The following is a 15,688-nucleotide window of genomic DNA, read 5'->3' on the forward strand; positions in this document are numbered from 1 at the left end:
CTCATGCAAAAGTATATACAAAACCGAATATAGAGTGAACAGAACTCACAACGTGAACAAACAATACTGCATAATTTTTTCATCAGACTCTGCATTAAGCCCATTGCAATGCACTGCCTAATTTGTTTGGCTTCAGATGCTCTCTTATTCTACCAAACTGAATACCATAATCAGATAGTTTATTCAAAATAGTGAAAGTGCATACATTCAGAGGAGGAATTGATTCACTTTGCATTCTTCTGAAGGAAATTTTCCATGTACCAGACAGAAACTTTCAAAATAATCAGAATACAGTCTGTAACAGAGAGATCTGCTGATGTTATTACTTACTTTGTGAGAGAACACTATCACCATGATGTATCCCACGTGTGTCAGGTAACATAGTCCAGCTTTTGGTGGCTGTAAAAATGGAACAGTTTTATTCAGCAATGCTGGTTTAAAAAAATTCCATAGGCACAAATTCTACATTCATCTGGCACCCAACCAAACGTGTAATGTGCTGTTTATTGCAGGAAACACAGATCTTCACTACTGCCTATCAACCCACAAGCAATTTATGTAGCGCCTGTCATATCATTATTTTGCCCCAAACCACACTGACAGGTCTCCTCATAACAAAGCAATAAGCCTACAATGCTTAATAGGAACATAAGGTGTAGGAAGGCTGTCATGTCTGTTTACTATTTCAACATGACAGTTACAGACTCTTTTTTGAACCAGGTCACATATCAGTTTCCCCATTCTTAAACTTTTTTTCTCATTCTGTCAGATGTTTACATAGTTTCAGAAAAACAGATTCCATTTCTGCCTGTTTTTTTTTTCAGTGGGCATTGCTGACTGGACTTTGAAAAAAAAGTACATACAGGGACTATTTTAGCTTCTTCCCTGATTTCTCAAGCTCAGCAGTGTAGAAGCTTACACACAAACCCCTAACAGCTTTCCCTTGATTATTAACCACCACAAGGTGCAGGATAAGAGCAGGAATATTAGCAAAATGATGAAAAATAACAAAAAAAAAGTACCAAAAAAGTCCTTGTGGTCAAAGCAGAGACCTGAAACAGAGCTATTCAACCTGCTTCACAATGAGGCAAACTCACTGATGTGAATAACCACATTAAGAAGGCTTCCAGTACCTGAGCTAGGTCAAATATCACAGGGCACAGTACTGCACAGCCACATAGGCTCTCCTGTTCATAACTTGCAGACAAGCGTGTTCATTGTTACACTTTGAATTCTCCGAGCTGCACAACACTTCCTTTCACAGCTCCTTCTGACGTCACAGCAAACATGTGGCTAAAGACATAACAACTTTTTGAAACCGTAGCAGTTAGTTAGCCAAACAAACAAGAAAAGAATCAGGAGGTTTGGGTCTCACTGTGACAAGCTATAAACATGAAGTTCCTTTCAAAAGCACCTCCAATCAGTGCCATTCAGCATAAAGGATTTCCTACTGAGTAATCTGCCAGGTTCTTTTTCATGGCATGTTGATGCCAGCTGCCAATCATTACTGGACATATGCCTCCCTGCATCTTCAGCAAGCATGTAAGTCAAAAAAAAAAGAAAGTGAACAAGTGAACCATTTGTTTATATACAAATAAACAGGGTATTTGCATTTATTTTTCTGGAGAAGGGAAAACATATGCCATGTTTACATATAGTCCAAAAAAACCATATCGACCTCTTAAAGGGGCACATAAACATGTTCTGAATCACAGGCTTCTGGTTTGAGATATGCAGTTACAGGGCAAAGAAGGAAAGTGTCATAGAACATCAAGCATTTTTTTGAAGTCTATTGCTATGTTTCCTTTTTCCCTCATCTCTGGAGTGAGGGAAAAGGAAATAGTTATCATTAAATTTTTCCCTCTTGCAAATTTCTAGTAGTCATTTTTATACGGTACAACTATGGTCATTATTGTTACCCATCCATCTTGCAATTTCAACTAAATCGAGCAATGAAAATTTTATAGTGCATCCCTAATTGTGCACCAGACTGGAACTGTTCATACAAATTCCAAGCAATTATAAGGCTTTCTGGGAAACATTGGCAGCAAACACAGGATTAAATGCCTGTAACAGCAAGCCAGATGGGAAACACAGATAAAGAAAATCTCATGGAACTTGATTCTTTTTCCAAAACTCTGGTATTATTTAAATTAACCTGGGACTCAAATATACAATAGATTCAAAATGAGGTCAGTTAGGTGTAATAACTAGATCGTAAGTATTCCAAACATTCCCTAAACACACAAACACACGTCAAATCAGCGTTAAGCACTATTTAAAAATGAACGTAGATATAACAAGACAACCATGTGTACTATCAGTAAAGGTAAAATATCATAATTCCATGTCGTAATGTCATAACACCAAAAATATAATATTGTGGTTTTAAATGGATGATACTTTCTGCCTTCAGCATCACAAATGACATGAAATAGGAAAGGTATTAATCCTTTGAATGTAACAGAAAAAGACCTTGCAGCCCTTTCTGACTTCCTAGCACACAGTATTGCTTCATCCTCAAACCACTGCATTCTGCAGACTACCTAACAGGGGAAGCTGTAGTGTGGTGGGTACAACTTGGACCTGGACTCAGGGAGGGAACTACCTAGCACAGGATCTTCCATTGTCTTATCTCTCCAGCTTACAGTGTTGGTGAGGAAAAGGGTTGGGGGGTGGGGTGGGGTAAGGGTGTCTGAGAAAGACGCATTTTTTTAAAGGCCTGAATCTAGCAAAATAGTTAATGTCATAGCCTGTCACTTTTCACCACGATTGTTTTTTAGTAATAAACTTTCAAAAGTATTTGAAGGCAAATACATGCTAAAGCAGCATACCTCTATGACCAGATACCTCCCAGCATGTTAAATTATCAGCCATCATTAACTTCCTGAACTAATTATGTGATACTCCTTATCATCCAGTTGTAGAACTAAACTAAACCCAAACCACAACATTATGTAAATCTAAAAGTAGAGGTGGATTCAGTACCCTTCTACATTCCGAGGCCTTCCTGGGAGCACAGAATGGCCACTAGGGCAGGACAATTCCAGGCTGAACTCAGAAACAGCAATATGAATGTCATTTCAACTAATACTGCTTTTAGTATTAGAGCTCCTTTGCCCCTAGCTTTTATGCTGACATGGGACTGTGACAAAGGACCGAGAACAGTATGGGCTTGGTAGCATCTATCAGCAGCTCCCATTTCAATTAGACAAATCACCAACCAAAGAGATCTTCATGAATATGTTTTTAGAACTATTACCCATAGCAAACATCAGTAAGTTACCCACTATAAAATTGTCCAGATACTCCTAATTCTTTTTGAGCACAGCTCTTCCTTAATTTTCCCATAGTCATGTTATGGGAAGACCTTGATTGCTCTACTTATTAAGAGAAATGAAAAGTTAAAATGTCTTCCACTGAGCCTCTTCATACTGAGCCCAGAGGAAGCAGAGAATGGCTATCATTTAAAAACCCCCAAACATTATATTTACAGAATCACAGAATGACTGAGGTGGGAAGGGGCTTTTTGAGATCATACTCCGGAGTTCATTAATGAAGATGTTAAAGAGTAATGACTTCAGTATCATTCCCTGAGGTAAACCACTGATGACTGGCCTCCAATTGGACTTTGTGCCTCTGATCACAACCCTCTCAGTCTAGCCACTGAGCCAGTTTTCAATCTACCTGCCTGTCCGTTTATCTAACTTGTACCTTGTGAGCTTGTCTACAAAGGTGTTATGGAAGACACTATCAAAGGCCTTACTAAAGTCAAGGGAAACAACATCAACTTTTTTCTCCTCATCCACCAAGCTAGTCACCTCATTATAGAAGGCTATCAGATTTCTTAAGCATGACTTCCCTTCATAAGTATATGCTGACTACTTCCAATGACTTTTTTGTCCTTCGTGTGTTTGGAAATGTTTTCCAAGAGTATATTCTCTATCACCTTCCCAGGTATTAAAGGGATGTCAAGTGGCCTGTACTTCTCCAGATCTTCCTTTTTTAAGATAAGAGTGACATTTATTCTCTTCCAGGTTTCAGAAACCTCTACCTATTGCTCTAACCTTTCAAAGATAATCAAGAATGTCCTTGCAATGGCTTCAGCCAGCTCCCTCAGTATTCACGGATGCAACCCGTCAGACCCCACAGACTTATGTATGTCCAGTTTGTTCAAGTGCTTTCTGGGCTGGTCCACCTCCACTGATGGTATGTCTTCCTTGCTCCACACCTTCCCTTTTGTCTCAGTGGCCTGGGCTTCCTGAAGGCCTGTCTTAGCAGTGATGAATGAGACAAAAAAGGCATTGAGTACCTCGGCTTTTCCTGTGAAATTCTTTGTCAGGTTCCTCACCCCATTCAGCAATGGGCTCATGTTTTCCCTAGTCTTCCTTCGGGAAGCTTGCTTGAAAGCTACTGGTACATCAACAGCAACTGCAAAGAATTAGAATTTTGATTAAGCTCTGAGTTCTCCATACACAATTAAGAAAGTTAAAGTAATCCAAAAGTTAAAGACAAGATTACACAAAGCTTGGTACAAAGAGCTACAATGCTAATTGAAGGCTGTGTCAGAAATCCCAGGAGTGACAATTCAGAAACTTTTGAAAGAAATATACAGATTTGCATCTTTAGAATGTGTCTTCAAGTCATATTCTGGAAAAATAACTGACCATTCATATAATACCAGTGCTGCTGTTGTATTCTCCAGTATTCCTAAAAAGAAAGTTAAATTCTGTCCAATTAGAATCATACTGTTATGGAATTCAATGAGGTTGCAGCTGCTAGTTGAGATATGTGAAAATCTCATTACAATACACACTTTATTTGGAGAAATTTCACCTGTTTTCATAAAACTCGACAAACAACTTCTCTTTTTCTACTGAAGACTTGTGATTTTCCAGCTCTGACTTTCACATCCACCTTTTTTCCTCAGAACAGGCCATGTTTATGCTGCAGGGTGAGATCATTTCCCCAGTTCAATAATATCTTTACAAATCCAATGATGTGATCCAAAAGAACTGAAGTGACATCAGTTTTGTGCTTAAAAAGTGCCTCTTTCATATTCTCCCAACCTAGTGGACTATTTATTTCATCTTGACAGTATCATAATTTTTTTCAATCCTGCGCAAAACAAGAAAGCTAAGAACACTTGCACAGGCTACTCTATTTGGTATCTTTGCATTCTTTGTGGTCCAAATTAACAAACATCTCACCTTGACAGAATATTGCTACAGCTTTCCTGAATCATCATCAAGGTCTGGGAAAGCATCCTTCAGACAGAAGACCCATTTCATTATCATGTGTAACTTACTAATTTTAATAAGGCAAATTAATCGGGGGCTCCAGCAAAAACTCAGATAAAAAATGGTTACTTGTCTTCCTGTTCAGAATTGTATATTTGCTATGAAGGGTGACAATCGATTTTCACACAGTGAAATTCCAAACTAATTTTTTTTCCAGAACATTTTTTTTCTTTTTAATTGTCTGAAGAAATATTTTAAAGTTTATTTTTATAGTGCTTTACTGCGTTTGTACAGTCAGGCTCCTCACTAGTAAAGCATCTGCTATACCATCACCTTTATCAAATCCAATGTCAAATCTCATTAATGCTGTTGAATCACTTGTATTTTTAAGTACACCTTATTATAAATCATTGTATTTCATGAAAATCTTCAATGACAATTAAAAAGTTGTTTCTGTTTCCCTTAGTTACTAAACAGAAGTTTTTAAGATTGTGCTTGTCCTCTCTAATCTTCCATGGAAAAAATGAAAGAGAACTAAAACATGGATTTTCACAATCTCTACATCCACTAAACTTCACAATACTCAATCATTTGGCCTAAAAGTCCCTTGAAACAAAGATGATTAATTTTGTGTATCCTCAGTCACTTGGTTTACAACATCCTTGATGACAAGCAGCCAGCATGGTTTAGGATTCCTTAGTATTTGACAATGTTTGTAGCTCTATGACTGCTGCTGTGGAAAGACATCAGAAAGAAGCAGGTTTCATGTGAGAATTCCTGCATTAAGTGATCCAAAGAAGGTAAAAGCATAAGCAGTAGCTTAAGTCCTACCCCTGCAATCATGCTTCTTGCCAACATTACATAACCCTTAATTTCAAGAGATTTTTCTCCCTAAGTTAAATTAGTGTCTATTCAACCACATCTATTACCTATGGGGTGTTCCACCAAACCCCAAAATGTCACAAGGCTTCAAGGTTAAACTTCTGCTCCAAATGGGTTTCCTTTCCTGCAGATCCTGGAGAACATTTTCAATTGCTGAAGTGCTTTTCTGTTGGCAAGCCTGTCCTGAACATCTTTTTCAGCTATTACTGCTTCTGCTGGCTTTGAAATATAAGATGTTCCATATAACAGCCTGCAGCTATGCCAGAGACTGTTTCTCACTCTCTGATTTGCCATATGATTAGTACTCATTAGCAATGCTTAACTGTTCCAAAGGTGATGCTGTTCCCAACTTCATCTTTGAGATTTACTGCCATCCAGAATCTGTCTGAGCTACTTCCTGCACACATATAAGAGCTGATATAAAAACACCCCACTAATGTGAACATTAGCTTTGAGTTCTAATGCTCCTAATGGTCAGAAAACTGGGACAAGGTGTTTTCCTTCTCTGCACTTGTACATTTGTAGAACCACAGAATTCAGGGAGATGGCGGGGGTGTCATCCCCAAAGATTCTTGTTTGTAAACTAAACACAGCAAAGTAGAAACAGATACTGGACTGATAAGCTCTGGATATATTAAAAGTATGGGATTAATATGGCAAATTTGAAATGATACAGAAACATTGCATATCTCTTTAGAAGGATTCAAACAATAATAAAACACTTCTTAACATTTCAGTGTTTTTACTGTGTCATGAACATGTTACTGATACAGTACTTTTCTAAAGGACACGGGGCAAAGCGCCACTTCATTTTAAGCTGCAGAATGACTTTCAAACAAGCTACAGACAAAGTTGCTGACTTACAAAAGCTTTTATCAGACTTATGATGGATTTTACAGAAGTGGAACTCTATATGACCCATGTGATTTGTTTTCATTTACAAAGGTGGAGAGGCTTTGAATTTAAAAATGGAACTTTTTCTTCTTGTGCCAAATGTAAACAATTTAACATCCATTTCCCATCCAGAGAGTTTAACAGTTCAAAAGATTTTATATGAATCTTATCTGTATTATATTTCCTGCTGATTGGCAGTGCCTCATGCTTCAAATTGAAAGCCAAAAATGTGTTGGCTCTGAACAGAGACAGGAAACAAATAACAAAGAAAACTGGGAAATAAACATAATGAGTAGTTATGAAGTGCTGAAAACTATACTTAGTGTTTGAGTTCTTGTTAGTTCTTGAGATTTAAATGCTGCCATATTGATTTATGTCTGGGAAGCCTTGTTTAGAAAAAAAGCATAAACAAAAGCCTTTGAGTATTTTGTCAACAAGAAAACATAGTTTATATTATCTTCAAAGCTCACATCTATTTCTGACTTGACTGATTCCATACTACTTACTGTGGAGCACTTCGTTATTTTCGGAAGAGGTGCACATTGCACACAGTACTTACCATTCCCAGCGAAAGTGCATGGAACTATTACTCACAGTCAGCCAAACGATTCAGCAAGATCAATGCTCAGATCAGTTGAAGAAACATGTCCTGGGTGTTGTCATGGCTGGAAACAGAACTGATGTCGTCTTCTATGGCAGACAATGCAGATGTTGGAAAACAGACACAATTCATTGCCCCTAAAGAAATTTCTTTGGATTCTTCTTTGAAAGACATACAATCCCAGGTACCTAAAAGAGGCGATTTCTATAAAAAAGAAGAGAGAGAGCAAAGAATAAACATCTAATTTATAAAAAAGGACCTAGCAATTACTCCATACGTTGTAACCTAGTTTTGTATCATTTGTATAATTTAATAATATCTATCATGACTCAGATATAAAACATGGAAGACAACACAGTATGGCAATACTTCAAGGAAAACCCATAACTTGCCTCTTTTTAATGAGGGACTTAACCAACCATAAAGAATGATTAGACTTTTAAAAGGGCAAGCCTTGCCCTGACAAGGCAACATTGTAAAGTCCTAAACAGGTGGGCAGTGCTTACCAGTCTTGTAGCTGGTATGTTCTATGGTGCAGTGAAAGTCAATTCATTCCAATGCTTTCTTTGTATTCTGTGTTACCGGGAGGTGTCTTTTCTTACTGTGCAGTTATTTTAAAGATGTATAATCCTCTTTCAAAATTCCAGACATAGGCATTTTCCTGTCTTCTCATTCTTAATATGCAAGTTAAGTGAACTGGACCAGATACATATTAAATTACTGCTATTATTTCCTCTGTCCCACAACAGAGATTTCAAACTTCCAATTAGTCTTTTTTCACTTTTTTCACTAAGTATACAGTGAAAGAGTAACAAAAGAGTGCTATGAAGTACCACATTCTCTCAGTCTGAAGGGTCACTGTAGAAGCACAGTCCCAACCTCACCCACCGGTAATACAGCATCAACTAACACTGGCCATGGACTCACAAAAATTTCTTTCGGTACTCATGAACACTACTGCTTCCTGCAACACAGAGGAAACAGACTTTTCTGTCTTCATGACATCCATGCAAACCTAGTTCCTTGTAAATACAGAAGGCTTATCTTCAGTAGCAGTTTACAGCCTTTGGCTCTAATTCAGCAACATCACCACATGATGAATGCTGGACCAATATCTTAATGGAGATCCAAGGATTACCCACACAACTAAGTCCCATACAGCCAAAAATGGTGTGATTACAAGCTATGAAATGTTACACAGGTTACATTAACTTTTTTTCTTCTTTTTCAGTATTCTATTGCCCTTATCCATTCAAAAAGCTTCACTTTGATTTTAGAGTACCTGCATTTTTTCTTTCTCAGTCCTGTCAGTCTAATCCAATAATTACTTTCACAACCCCAGATTACCAGCCATCTTGACTTTGCATCCTGCTAGGCAGAAGTCCAATTGTCCCTTTTGAAATAAATCTATCAGGCTCTGTGCAAGAAGGAAAAGAGGAAGAGTGCTTCTTCAGCTGTAAAAGGGTCCCATACCAATAATCATTGTTTTACTTTCTCCAAATACTGTTGTTTCCTGGACTTGGTCCTTTAGCTAGAGCAAGGCTGAGGCTGGTGGAGCTTTCATTCTCCAGACAGCTAGATAGGCTATTTCTTCAAGAACTTAAATTGTAAATATTCATTTGCAAACACAATCTGCCTGTAAAATGTTAAGGCATTGGTATAAACAGGTTCAAGGACTGTCACTGCCCCAACACTAAAACTGTAGAACTAGTGCAAAGACAGCAACAATACCCTATACCCAGAGAGAGGCAAGAGGCAAAAGCCCATGGATGGGAAGGTATGTAGCAGAGGAGGGATCTCCCCTTTCAAATGGCCTCCTTTCTGCCATGTGCTTTGATACAGGAGAATGAAGGAAGGAATCAGGTGTTTTTCTGGTGGAGAATGATGCCAGTCCTTCATTCACAGCTCTAATACAGTTGGTCTCCCAGTCACACAGAATACTACTAAGGATTGGGAAGGATTAGAGTACCACTAAGGATTCAGCCATCCTTCCCAACACAAGCTTTCTTATTGTAATATCCTTCAGCCTTCAGCAAGAAAGGAAAATACAACAGCCCACATACTTACTGGCTGTTAAGTATTGCTACCATACAAAGGTCTTGCCATAACAGTTACAATTAATCCTTTGCTGAACAGTTCTCAAGCAGCTTTCACATGTAAATTATAGATATATCCTACAATTCTAGTTATATCAACGGATAACTTATGACATTATAGAAAAGCATATGATCGGCAATAACAGGGAGAGAAGTGCGGATAAGCACCCTCTGTAAGGTTCCTCTCCTTTTTTTTTTGGCTGTACCTTCTGCTCAAATAACCTGAATTTAGTGTGAGTAGCTTGTATGCTTAAATATTTGTACAAGTTATACCACTGTACTCATACCAGGAAACTTGAAATGGTGCACCACCACCACCACCAGTACTATCATACTCCTACCTCCAGCAGGGACAATGTTTTTATACTGGAATAGGAGTTCTACAAAGGCACAACTGCACAGGTGTCACCCACTTTCATGCCTACAGAATTGCTTCTACTTTAGGAATATTTCACTTATAAATAAACATAAATATTTATTCTTTTCAGGTTGAACCAAAACAGTTGTACTCAGCTTCAGGCATATGGTAATATAGCAGTTATTGAAGAGACAGAGTGTTTAATTACATTAGAGGATGCATAAGTTTAGAAATATGCATTAAAAATATATTCAGGATGTCAGTAAATAATCAACAGTATTTGCTGAAAAACAAAAAAGACACCTCAGTCAATACAGAATTGTTCAACTCATTGAAAATTTCTATACTGTAATAGTTCATAAGGTTTCTATATTGTTTACTGTGTACTGAGAACAGTGTCCACGTAAATATCAGGTCTATTCAATATTTAAATTCAGTAACATATTTTCCATAGAAAGGTATACTGAATAAGCTGTGGAATTTCAGTTCGGTCTCAAGTTTTTCAACATTTTGCTGGATTACACCTGTTAAAGTTTGCAGTCACCACTTATATCTCCAGGTTCTTCTGGAGAATTGTGAATTACAATTCACAACTGACATCTTCGCAGAACAGTGCAGACCTTAGCTCTCTAAGAGGAGAAAAAAGCTGTGTTTTGCAACACAACACTGAAGATCTACACATCTCTTACTTTTTCTCCTGGGAGTCTCAGACCTAGGTGAACTTTTTCCAAACAACACCAATGGCTGCTTAAATTTATGAGAGCTTGAACTCAGTTTAAAGATACAATGAACAGCAAATAACTATCTTGTGTTCTTGCAGAGGCCTTTTACAGTGGAACATGCCACCGTTTGTCTGTAATTACATTATGTACTGATAGTTGTTTGTTTTAGCCTAAGAAAACCTTCTCCTTTGTACTGCACACATTTCATTTCAGAAAGTCAGGTCATTTTTAATTGGCCTATACTAGAAATCTTTACACTTTGGGGGGCAAAGTCATACCCTCAGTCTTCTATTTTATTTCAGAGAGGATTAGAATTTTTCAACTTAGTAAGTGGAAACCCCAAGGTAAGAAAGAGTTGCTCTAATAAAGTTTTTGAGCAGACTAGCCTGTTCGTAGAAAGAAAGCTCTGAGTGACCTTACCTCTGTCACTGAAATTTAGGCAATTATGTACTCTCCTGATCTGTCTAGTAAACAGAGATTTAGCCAGATAAACTGTTGTAGTTGCAAAGCAAACACTCACATGCAATGATTCCAAAGAATTACTTGACTAGAGACCAGCAAATAACTTCTCATTTTGATCCCATAATTTGAAAAGTGAATTTTAAAATGTCACTGTTCAGCTCCTTGGTTTCTAACAGAATTATGAGCCTTGCAATTTTAAAAATGCTGAAATAAACGATAAAGTATATCTGATAAAGTGCTTAGTTTAAAAACATGTTATTAACTGACAACTAATACCATGTTCACAACGCAAATAAACTAACAGTTTCAAACAAACACTAACTTTCACAACAGAGTTTCTCCTCTTCCTATAAGTCCAACTTCATCAAATGAACAATTTTGAGCCACACTGATTATAGACTTTTAACATATGATTCTTACAATTCCACAATTCTGAGTTTTTTACAAGATCTATTAGAAATGTAAGTTGGAATCATCTTAGAAACAAGATTGATTATTTCTTTCTGAACTTCTCCATTCCAAGTCTTTTATTGGCAAGATGCCCACTTCAACCATCTTTACAACAGGTAGGATTTAACTAGCCACATTCACCCCAGTAATTAAACTATTTCCTTTTGTGGTGTCCCAAAACTATGGAGGCAGGCATATGTCTCATCTCTATGCTGCACACATATCAGCCCATATCATGTAAATGAAAATAAATAAATTCTGCTTAAATATCACACCTCAACTTTATCACTGGAGAATACACACTTAGCACATCACTCCACTTGCATTCTTTATTTAGATATAAGAAGAACAAACACACTGAAAAAGAATAGCCATCTTTCTGCAGTCAGGTTGTTAATAAATGGGTTCTTCCTGGATTGTTCCTGGATTGTTCACTTTTTTGTGCCCAAGTATAATCCAGGCAGCTATATTAAAGAAACTAGAAGATGTTCTATGAAGAAACTAAATGCTTTTTCTGTCATTAACCTTCTCAGATAGATCTGTCCGTCTTTTTTAAGGCTACATTAGAAGAGGTCTTGCTGTGGTTAAAAGCTCAAGACAGCTGATGTCCCTCTTCTGCTCTTCATAGATTAGAATGTGCAAGAGGATCCTGTTGCCTGTTAGTTTAATATTCTGCAGACTGTCTTCTAGGATGGCATGGTAGTTCTCATGGGACTCAGTAACTTGAATACACTCATGGATTTTTATTTAGATATCATTTCTATGATTATGAAACCCGCAACCTTTTGTTCTACTGAGCTACGCCCAGCACGGCATCAACATAAAATCCTTCTCATGCTCTTGTTAAGACACAGGAGCTGTTGCAGGCAGACCCTATCATCCTTTGCATTCTGAGGACAACATGGATTAAGATTAAGAGTCAATTGCTTGGCTCCATACAAGAGGTCACATAGGCCTGTATTCTCTCTTGAAGAGCATCCAAAACAGACACACAGAGAAGAGTAAGAACAAGGCAAGCATAGGCAATATTTCTCCACTAGTCTCCAACTATTTTCAAGTTGGTGGATTACCTGGAAGTATAAAAAAGTTAGCAATACTAATAGAAGCCTTTAACCTATTTTCACACAGTAATTTTGCTATAGTTAAAAACAAACAAACAAACAAAGCCATCAGTGACCTAAATTATGTTATTTCAAGACCAGGAACTTACAGCCAGGACTGGCCAGAATTTTTTCAAAACATCCCACCTCTTCCATCTCCTGCCCTCTCTGGCCAGGTGTCCCAAGGTCAGCAATCCAACTTTCATTTACTTGCAAAGAACCGATGAAGAAGTGAAATCATGTCTTGATTTTTGTTAAAGTACCCAACATACTAAAACATCCAGCATTTTCTAAACTCCTTGACAGATTTCCTCCTCAATTATTTTTTGAAGTAGTGTTATTTTAGCAACAGTTCTTGTACATCTCTACTGCACAATGCTGACTCCAGCAATGAGTTCTGAAGATGAATCTCAACTCAGATTACAGTCACATTACCTCTGGGGTGATGTAACTGGTAAACAAAATGGTCTGTAAGACAGCCATTTGGAAAAAGACATCCTTCCATTAAAAAACAAATATTGTGTGCTTATGATTCTGCTGTTGTACAAAAACAGCAAAAAAATGAAAAAGAACCCAACAGTAAAAGCTCAGAAACTTTAGGAAGCTTTTCAGTATTTGCTTTGTTTCTCTCCCTCAGAGGAACAAATAAACCAGACATTCAGAAAAGCTATTACTTCTGACCCCCTGTTTAATTTTCTTCCATAGCTCAGGATTGTTTAGATTTGTGCTGAATGGTACTATCAGATATAGCTCCAACTGAATACAAAACCGTCCATTACACCTCACCCCATTATACATTCCATTCTTCACAGGATTTTATTTCTAGAAAGTACATTACAGAGGACAGAGCGCCTTTAGGGTACAGTACATTTCAAAACACAATTAAAATAAACTCTTCAAGTGGAAATGTGAAATGTATTTGTATTCTATTAAAGCCTTTGGCTTTATCAGCTGCAGTGCACTATATAACAAGGTCATTAGTAACAAGCCACATACAATGGAGAACATACATCAGCAGTAGAAAAACAAACATGAGTCCAAAACATCACAATAACTTCCTGTACCTGTTCTTGTTTGCTTGCTGAGCTCTCAAACATTGTGAGTCTCTGAAATACATAAAAGCGTAACAGCTTGAGTCAATATTTGCCAACCAAAGTGAACGATTTTATTTAGCGTGATGACTGGACCCCTTGAGCAAACACATCTTGTAGGCAGCATAACAACTGCAGGCCAGCCTGCAAAACGACCAGAAGTGTCCAACCATTCAGAACATACATTGCGTCTGGGGAAACCTCAGCGGCTGCTCCAAGCTTCTCCTCACAAATAAAAGATAAGATGATTCATTTAGTTTTCCATCAAAATCCATTATGGAATACAAACCAGAATGATTTTATAACAAACTTGTGGTTTTCTTGCTCTTGCTTTGAGATGGTTTATTCTAGTTTGAATTTCAGGGAATGAAACATTTCTGATTCTTGCTCATATGAAGCACTTCCAAGAGTTTAGGTATCCTTTGGACTACAGGGTCTTTCTATTTAAACAAGTTCATTTGGGATGTGGGCTGAGAGGTACATAAAAAAATATTGATTTCATACCAATTACTACAGGAACCAAATTGTGGTGAATGGGGAACTGCATATGAAAATCAATACAAGGAAATGTCCCTTTTGCCCATGGAAGTGCTGCCAAATGAAGCAATATCTTAATCCAATCTTTCTGTTGTTTCAATAAATACATTCTATAATTATGATTTGGACCAGGTGATGATTAGTCCTTTCTGTTCTGTGCTGCCATTATATAGGATTATAAAACCCACTTTCTTTCTGTATTGAGAAAATTCTGCTTCCTTTTTGTTTTTTAAGAGGAATGTTTGGGTCAAATGAACTTGCACCATATGAAAGTGCTCATACACAAAAATGCCTCTCAGTCTGTAGAGATGCATTTTCTTCCTCCATCAATGTATGTCACAGATGCACATCTTCCCAAATGCAGCAGAATCTAGGAAGATAAGCTGGTGTGTGTGGGGGAGCAAGGTTTGAGGACCAAGCTTTTGTTTGGCTGCCACACAAAGAGCTGTCTGCTGGGACTACCAAATTTACAGTTCATTCTAGCTTGCCCGCAGGATGACAAGGTTTCCACTTCATCCATTAACCTGTGTCAGAGGCCACTCTTCATGCCTGCAGACCAAAGGCCAGAATAGGAACATTACCTTCTCAGCCCCTTGAAAATCTAAATGTTCTTGTTCAGGACCAAGCACAGACAGGGAAAATGAGGTCATATTTACTACAGAGCTGGATTTTAAAAAAGGGGAAGCTTCCAGTCTTATGTCCCTATTATATATGGCACAAGGAATCTCTAAAACTGAGCAAGAGCAGAGTCAAGACCAATCTAAGGGTGCAAGTGGTTATCTTAAGAATAATGTGGTATTAGTAGACTTATAACAAAAATCATAAGTTTGTCAGAACTGATACTTTTTATGGTGCCTAACATGTAATAGAGGAAAGAAAGAGTTTTAAAAATTGTATGATATTATCAACATATTAGCTGGATGAAAAACTCCAGGGTATCAACTGCTCAGTTAGTATGGAACTACTGCCTCAAAGTGTTATGTACAAAACCCAGCTTTCAGGCTTAATGTATGGGTTCATGCCTCTGAAAGGAAGGATGACCCTGTGCTACCATAAACAGTCATTCCCTCCATTTTCACTGAGGATAGATAACGTGAATACTGTGTTTCATCTGGTAAATAGTGGGTTGGTTCACTTGAATGTTCCAGTGGCAAGTTAAATAGAAACACAGACTAGTCTTGTTTCAGAGCAATCTGTGACAGAAAACACAGCTTCGTGCACTATACAAAATATGAGGAGGCTTTTGGTGTTTGGT

This window comes from Haliaeetus leucocephalus, unplaced genomic scaffold (assembly GCF_000737465.1).
Source record: "Haliaeetus leucocephalus isolate CR32 unplaced genomic scaffold, Haliaeetus_leucocephalus-4.0 Scaffold251, whole genome shotgun sequence".
NCBI classification, from domain to species: Eukaryota; Metazoa; Chordata; class Aves; order Accipitriformes; family Accipitridae; genus Haliaeetus; species Haliaeetus leucocephalus.